The following is a 9,541-nucleotide window of genomic DNA, read 5'->3' on the forward strand; positions in this document are numbered from 1 at the left end:
TCACCTCAGTAACAACAGTATCAGTTAGATACACACGTACAACAGTATCAAGATCACACAGTAACAACACGATAGACCAGTAACTTAACAGTATCAGTATAACAGTATCAGTATAATACAGTAACAGCCGTGTATCAGTATAATACAGGTACAGTCAAAAACGTAAAGTACAACAGTCTACATAACAAACAGTATAACAGTCAACAGACAGTATACAGTATCAATAACAGTAACAAGTATCAGTATAACAGTTACAGTATCAGTATACAGTAACAACAGTATACAGTAACAAAGATCAGCTATACAGTCAAACAGAACAGGTATAACAGTAACAACAGTATAACAGGTAAAACAGTATACAGTATCATATCAGTAACAACAGTATCAGTTTTAAGCAGTAAACAACCAGTATCATATAACAGTAACAACAGTATCAGTATAACAGTATAACAGTATCAGTATAACAGTAACAACAGTATCAGTATAAACAGTAACAACAGTATCAGTATAACAGTATAACAGTATCAGTATAACAGTAACAACAGTATCAGTATAACAGTATAACAGTATCAGTAACAACAGTATCAGTATAACAGTATCAGTATAACAGTAACAACAGTATCAGTATAACAGTATAACAGTATCAGTATAACAGTATCAGTATAACAGTAACAACAGTATCAGTATAACAGTATCAGTATAACAGTATCAGTATAACAGTATAACAGTATCAGTATAACAGTATAACAGTATCAGTATAACAGTAACAACAGTATCAGTATAACAGTAACAACAGTATCAGTATAACAGTATAACAGTATCAGTATAACAGTAACAACAGTATCAGTATAACAGTAACAACAGTATCAGTATAACAGTATCAGTATAACAGTATCAGTATAACAGTAACAACAGTATCAGTATAACAGTATAACAGTATCAGTATAACAGTATCAGTATAACAGTAACAACAGTATCAGTATAACAGTAACAGTATAACAGTATCAGTATAACAGTAACAACAGTATCAGTATAACAGTATCAGTATAACAGTATCAGTATAACAGTATAACAGTATCAGTATAACAGTATCAGTATAACAGTAACAACAGTATCAGTATAACAGTATCAGTATAACAGTATAACAGTATCAGTATAACAGTATCAGTATAACAGTAACAACAGTATCAGTATAACAGTATCAGTATAACAGTATCAACAGTATCAGTATAACAGTATCAGTATAACAGTATCAGTATAACAGTATCAGTATAACAGTATCAGTATAACAGTATCAACAGTATCAGTATAACAGTATCAGTATAACAGTATCAGTATAACAGTATAACAGTATCAGTATAACAGTATCAACAGTATCAGTATAACAGTATCAGTATAACAGTATAACAGTATCAGTATAACAGTATCAACAGTATCAGTATAACAGTATCAGTATAACAGTATCAGTATAACAGTATAACAGTATCAGTATAACAGTATAACAGTATCAGTATAACAGTAACAACAGTATCAGTATAACAGTATCAGTATAACAGTATCAGTATAACAGTATCAGTAACAACAGTATCAGTATAACAGTAACAGTAACAACAGTATCAGTATAACAGTAACAACAGTATCAGTATAACAGTATCAGTATAACAGTATCAGTATAACAGTAACAGTAACAACAGTATCAGTATAACAGTATCAGTAACAACAGTATCAGTATAACAGTAACAGTAACAACAGTATCAGTATAACAGTAACAACAGTATCAGTATAACAGTATCAGTATAACAGTAACAACAGTAACAGTAACAACAGTATCAGTATAACAGTAACAACAGTAACAGTAACAACAGTATCAGTATAACAGTAACAGTAACAACAGTATAACAGTAACAGTATAACTGTATCAGTATAACAGTAACAACAGTATCAGTATAACAGTAACAGTATCAGTATAACAGTATCAGTATAACAGTAACAACAGTATCAGTATAACAGTAACAACAGTATCAGTATAACAGTATCAGTATAACAGTATCAGTATAACAGTATCAGTATAACAGTATCAGTATAACAGTAACAACAGTATCAGTATAACAGTATCAGTATAACAGTAACAGTAACAACAGTATCAGTATAACAGTATAACAGTATCAGTATAACAGTATCAGTATAACAGTATCAGTATAACAGTAACAACAGTATCAGTATAACAGTATCAGTATAACAGTATAACAGTAACAGTAACAACAGTATCAGTATAACAGTATAACAGTATCAGTAACAACAGTATCAGTATAACAGTATAACAGTATCAGTAACAACAGTATCAGTATAACAGTATAACAGTATCAGTAACAACAGTATCAGTATAACAGTATCAGTAACAACAGTATAACAGTATCAGTATAACAGTATCAGTATAACAGTAACAGTAACAACAGTATCAGTATAACAGTAACAACAGTATCAGTATAACAGTATCAGTATAACAGTATCAGTATAACAGTATAACAGTATCAGTATAACAGTATAACAGTATCAGTATAACAGTATCAGTATAACAGTAACAACAGTATCAGTATAACAGTAACAACAGTATCAGTATAACAGTATAACAGTATCAGTATAACAGTATAACAGTATCAGTATAACAGTATAACAGTATCAGTATCAACAGTATCAGTATAACAGTAACAACAGTATCAGTATAACAGTAACAACAGTAACAGTATAACAGTAACAGTAACAACAGTATCAGTATAACAGTAACAACAGTATCAGTATAACAGTATCAGTATAACAGTAACAACAGTATCAGTATAACAGTATCAGTATAACAGTATCAGTATAACAGTATAACAGTATCAGTATAACAGTATAACAGTATAACAGTATAACAGTATCAGTATAACAGTATCAGTATAACAGTAACAACAGTATCAGTATAACAGTAACAACAGTATCAGTATAACAGTAACAGTAACAACAGTATCAGTATAACAGTAACAACAGTATCAGTATAACAGTATCAGTATAACAGTAACAACAGTATCAGTATAACAGTATCAGTATAACAGTATCAGTATAACAGTATAACAGTATCAGTATAACAGTATAACAGTATCAGTATAACAGTATCAGTATAACAGTAACAACAGTATCAGTATAACAGTAACAACAGTATCAGTATAACAGTAACAGTATAACAGTATCAGTATAACAGTAACAACAGTATCAGTATAACAGTAACAGTAACAACAGTATCAGTATAACAGTATCAGTATAACAGTATCAGTATAACAGTATCAGTATAACAGTATCAGTATAACAGTATCAGTATAACAGTATCAGTATAACAGTATCAGTATAACAGTAACAACAGTAACAGTAACAACAGTATCAGTATAACAGTATAACAGTATCAGTATAACAGTAACAACAGTATCAGTATAACAGTATCAGTATAACAGTATCAGTATAACAGTATCAGTATAACAGTATAACAGTATCAGTATAACAGTAACAACAGTAACAGTAACAACAGTATCAGTATAACAGTATCAGTATAACAGTAACAACAGTATCAGTATAACAGTAACAACAGTATCAGTATAACAGTATCAGTATAACAGTATCAGTATAACAGTATCAGTATAACAGTATCAGTATAACAGTAACAACAGTATCAGTATAACAGTATCAGTATAACAGTATCAGTATAACAGTATAACAGTATCAGTATAACAGTATAACAGTAACAGTAACAACAGTATCAGTATAACAGTAACAACAGTATCAGTATAACAGTAACAACAGTATCAGTATAACAGTATCAGTATAACAGTATCAGTATAACAGTATCAGTATAACAGTATCAGTATAACAGTAACAACAGTATCAGTATAACAGTATCAGTATAACAGTATCAGTATAACAGTATAACAGTATCAGTATAACAGTATAACAGTATCAGTAACAACAGTATAACAGTATCAGTATAACAGTAACAACAGTAACAGTATAACAGTAACAACAGTATCAGTATAACAGTAACAACAGTATCAGTATAACAGTATAACAGTATCAGTATAACAGTATCAGTATAACAGTATCAGTATAACAGTATCAGTATAACAGTAACAACAGTATCAGTATAACAGTAACAACAGTATCAGTATAACAGTATCAGTATAACAGTAACAACAGTATCAGTATAACAGTATCAGTATAACAGTATCAGTATAACAGTATAACAGTATCAGTATAACAGTAACAACAGTATCAGTATAACAGTAACAACAGTATCAGTATAACAGTAACAACAGTATCAGTATAACAGTAACAACAGTATCAGTATAACAGTATCAGTATAACAGTATCAGTATAACAGTATCAGTATAACAGTATCAGTATAACAGTATCAGTATAACAGTAACAACAGTATCAGTATAACAGTAACAACAGTATCAGTATAACAGTATCAGTATAACAGTAACAACAGTATCAGTATAACAGTATCAGTATAACAGTAACAACAGTATCAGTATAACAGTAACAGTAACAACAGTATCAGTATAACAGTAACAGTAACAACAGTATCAGTATAACAGTAACAGTAACAACAGTATCAGTATAACAGTATCAGTATAACAGTAACAGTAACAACAGTATCAGTATAACAGTAACAACAGTATCAGTATAACAGTAACAACAGTATCAGTATAACAGTATAACAGTATCAGTATAACAGTATAACAGTATAACAGTATAACAGTATCAGTATAACAGTATAAGAGTATCAGTATAACAGTATAACAGTATAACAGTATAACAGTATCAGTATAACAGTATAACAGTATCAGTATAACAGTATCAGTATAACAGTAACAACAGTATCAGTATAACAGTATAACAGTATCAGTATAACAGTATCAGTATAACAGTATCAGTATAACAGTATCAGTATAACAGTAACAACATGGTAGCCAAATGAAATGTCACAAAATAATAACATAGTCAATACCTGTGTCCAAAATGTTATGCCTAATACTTACAAAAGTTACATCCTGTTGTCTCATCGTACTACATACTATTTTGAAAGTTGTGTTTAGTAAATAGATGTGCAGTCAGCCACAACTAGCAACCTACTACTCATCCACCCTAAGAAGGATTAATAATACTTGTTCCCCGCCGTTTGTTCATGTTTGTAGAGAATGTCCCCTATTCTGATTATCAGCTGTGGTCAAACACACGTGGGTGTAAAAAATACACTTTTCTTCCTCAGTAACGTGCATTCTACTAGATGAAAAGACACTTCTCTTCCTCAGTAACGTGCATTCTACTAGATGAAAAGACACTTCTCTTCCTCAGTAACGTGCATTCTACTAGATGAAAAGACACTTCTCTTCCTCAGTAACGTGCATTCTACTAGATGAAAAGCCACTTCTCTTCCTCAGTAACGTGCATTCTACTAGATGAAAAGACACTTCTCTTCCTCAGTAACGTGCATTCTACTAGATGAAAAGACACTTCTCTTCCTCAGTAACGTGCATTCTACTAGATGAAAAGCCACTTCTCTTCCTCAGTAACGTGCATTCTACTAGATGAAAAGACACTTCTCTTCCTCAGTAACGTGCATTCTACTAGGTAAAAAGACACTTCTCTTCCTCAGTAACGTGCATTCTACTAGATGAAAAGACACTTCTCTTCCTCAGTGATGTGCATTCTACTAGATGAAAAGCCACTTCTCTTCCTCAGTAACGTGCATTCTACTAGATGAAAAGACACTTCTCTTCCTCAGTGATGTGCATTCTACTAGGTAAAAAGACACTTCTCTTCCTCAGTAACGTGCATTCTACTAGATGAAAAGACACTTCTCTTCCTCAGTAATGTGCATTCTACTAGATGAAAAGACACTTCTCTTCCTCAGTAACGTGCATTCTACTAGATGAAAAGACACTTCTCTTCCTCAGTGATGTGCATTCTACTAGATGAAAAGACACTTCTCTTCCTCAGTAACGTGCATTCTACTAGATGAAAAGACACTTCTCTTCCTCAGTAACGTCCATTCTACTAGATGAAAAGACACTTCTCTTCCTCAGTAACGTGACTTCTACTAGATGAAAAGACACTTCTCTTCCTCAGTAACGTGCATTCTACTAGATGAAAAGACACTTCTCTTCCTCAGTAACGTGCATTCTACTAGATGAAAAGACACTTCTCTTCCTCAGTAACGTGCATTCTACTAGATGAAAAGACACTTCTCTTCCTCAGTAACGTGCATTCTACTAGATGAAAAGCCACTTCCCAAAATGCCTACTATTTAGAATGCAAAAATGGGTATTTGGACACGTCCAGTGTGTCTCATTTCTGAGCCAGTCCAGATTTGAATTAGATACGTAATGAATATGGTTATAGCTCTACTGTGCCCATTGATAGGCTAGGTGCAATTGTGACAATTATACTCACACCTATCCAATTCTCTCAGATCTACACAGGTGCCTAGGGGGTAGGGGATACGGGGTAGGGGCTAGGGGGTATGGAATACGGGTTAGGGTATACGGGGTAGAAGTTACGGGGTAGGGGAACGGGGTAGGGGAAACGGGGTAGGGGGAAGAGGTTAGGGCTCGGGGGTAGAGGCTAGGGGGTACGTGCTACGGGGTAGGGATTACGGGGTAGGGGATACGGGGTAGGGGATACGGTGAGGCGCTACAGGGTAGGTGATACGGGCTAGGGGGTAGAGGCTAGGGGGTAGAGGCTAGGAGGTACGTGCTACAGGGTAGGGGATACGGGGTAGGGGTTTTCGGGGTAGGGGAACGGGAACGGGGAGACGGGGTAGGGGGAAGAGGTTAGGGGTAGGGGGTAGAGTCTAGGGGTTCGGGGGTAGAGGCTAGGGGGTACGTGCTACGGGGTAGGTTGTAAGGATTAGAGTTGGGTGGGATTGGGCACTAAGTTCTGCTGTGATTGGGAAAAGACTAAGCTATTTGAGAGAAACAACCCACTTCCATTCAACTGTTCAACTACTTTTCAACTGTTCAACTGTGCACCTGCCCACACACACAGCTCTCTGTCTATGCTTGGGGACAGATCGGGAAGCAGCCACGATGACTCTGCATCAAGCTGCACCAAAACACTGACTGTAACACGCACCGGCACTGCCCCCGAGTCACACACACACTCTCCACCTCTTTACTGCACACACACACACACACACACACACACACACACACACACACACACACACACACACACACACACACACACACACACACACACACACACACACACACACACACACACACACACACACACACACACACACACACACAGTAAATCCCAACTACTATACCTAGCTTTTCAGTTTGCATTCCAGTAAACACACACATAATGCAACACTAAATAAGCCATTGGATCCTCATCAATTATGACACACAGGGAATAATCCACCATATGAGCATCATCCATAATGATCACACAAACAAGATAAATAAGCCACACATTACTCATCACTGATGCAGCTGCAGCTGCGTCTGCGAACACACATGTGGAGGGGAGGGAAAGGTTGAGATAAGTACATTACCTGGAAGAGAGAGAGAGAAAGAGAGAGAGAGAGAGAAAGAGAGAGAGAGAGAGAGAGAGAGAGAGAGAGAGAGAGAGAGAGAGAGAGAGAGAGAGAGAGGCCATATTAGAGACACATATTTCCCAAAGATTTCGAAAACAAATCCAATTTTGATAAACTCCCATATCTATTGGGTGAAATACCACAGTGTAACATCACAGCAGCAAGATTTGTGACCTGTTGCCACAAGAAAAGGGCAACCAGTGAAGAACAAACACCATTGTGAATACAACCTATATAAATGCTTATTTATTTTCCCGTTTGTACTTTAACTATTTGCACATATTTACAACACTGTACATAGACATAATGTGACATTTGAAATGTCTATATTATTTTGGAACTTCTGTATGTGTAATATTTACTGTTCATTTTTATTGTTTATTTTACTTTTGTTTATTATCTTCTTCACTTGCTTTGGCAATAAAGCCCTTGAACTGAATTTAATTGAATTGAGAAAGAGAGAGCGAGAGAGAGAGAGAGAGAGAGAGAGAGAGAGAGAGAGAGAGAGAGAGAGAGAGAGAGAGAGAGAGAGAGAGAGAGAGAGAGAGAGAGAGAGAGAGAGAGAGAGAGAGAGAGAGAGAGAGAGAGAGAGAGAGCGAGAGAGACAGAGAGACAGAGAGACAGAGAGACAGAAGGACAAGAGGAGAGAGATAGAAGAAAGAGAGGAGATAGAGAGAGAAGAGAGGAGAGGAGAGAGAGAGAGGGAAGAGAGGAGAGAGAGAATGAAGAGAGGAGATAGAGAGAGAAGAGAGGAGAGAGAGAGAGGGAAGAGAGGAGAGAGAGAGAGAAGGAAGAGAGAGGAGGGAGGGAGGGAGGAGAGAAAGAGAGAGATTGAGAGAGAGAGCGAGAGAGAGAGAAGGGAGAGAAAAGAGGAGAGAGAGGGAAGAGAGAGAGAGAGATAATATCATGTTAGAGATATCTTGTTTGCGTTTACATAGAAAGTGACTGAGTGGCAGGTAGAGAATATTCCCTTGAATGTCAGATGAAAATCTAATGCATATTGTTGGTATGAGTCATAGTATGTATGCCTCGTCTGACTCAGAACAGCCCATAGGTCAGGAGTCTATCTGCCGTTTCTGGAGCGTTACGGTAAACAGAACCATACCATATATCTGCTGGTACAGTATATGGTACATAACGTCCATGTTGAGCCATCACATAGCCCATCCTCTAGGTAGGACAACGATCCTTAACACACTATAACATGATCATTTGGCATCCAGTCTTCTCACAGCAGTCACAGCACATAACTGTTGTACATGTTTCATTGGTGTATGTGTCTCCTTTTGTCCACATTTTGCATTGCATTTCCTGCCTCCTCTATCTTGGCTTCTTGAAGGGTTGATGAACATTGTATTAAACCTTAAATGGTGTGATTTGTTGAAGTTGGACTGCTGTATAGTGGTCGATAATGGGACATTGCCCCATCCACCTCATCCAGCTCACACACTCATATACTCACAAATCACACACACTCACAGCCTCACAACACACACACACACACACACACACACACACACACACACACACACACACACACACACACACACACACACACACACACACACACACACACACACACACACACACACACACACACACACACACACACACAGAGGCTGAGAGACAAACGATACTGTATGTTGAGATAGAGCAGACACTAAGTCACAGAGTGATAGACTGAGGCTGAGAGAGAAACGATACTGTATGTTGAGATAGAGCAGACACTAAGTCACAGAGTGATAGACTGAGGCTGAGAGAGAAACGATACTGTATGTTGAGATAGAGCAGACACTAAGTCACAGAGTGATAGACTGAGGCTGAGAGAGAAACGATACTGTATGTTGAGATAGAGCAGACACTAAGTCACAGAGTGATAGACTGAGGCTGAGAGAGAAACGATAC

The sequence above is a fragment of the Salvelinus namaycush genome, chromosome 7 (genome assembly GCF_016432855.1).
Source record: "Salvelinus namaycush isolate Seneca chromosome 7, SaNama_1.0, whole genome shotgun sequence".
In the NCBI taxonomy this organism is placed as follows: domain Eukaryota; kingdom Metazoa; phylum Chordata; class Actinopteri; order Salmoniformes; family Salmonidae; genus Salvelinus; species Salvelinus namaycush.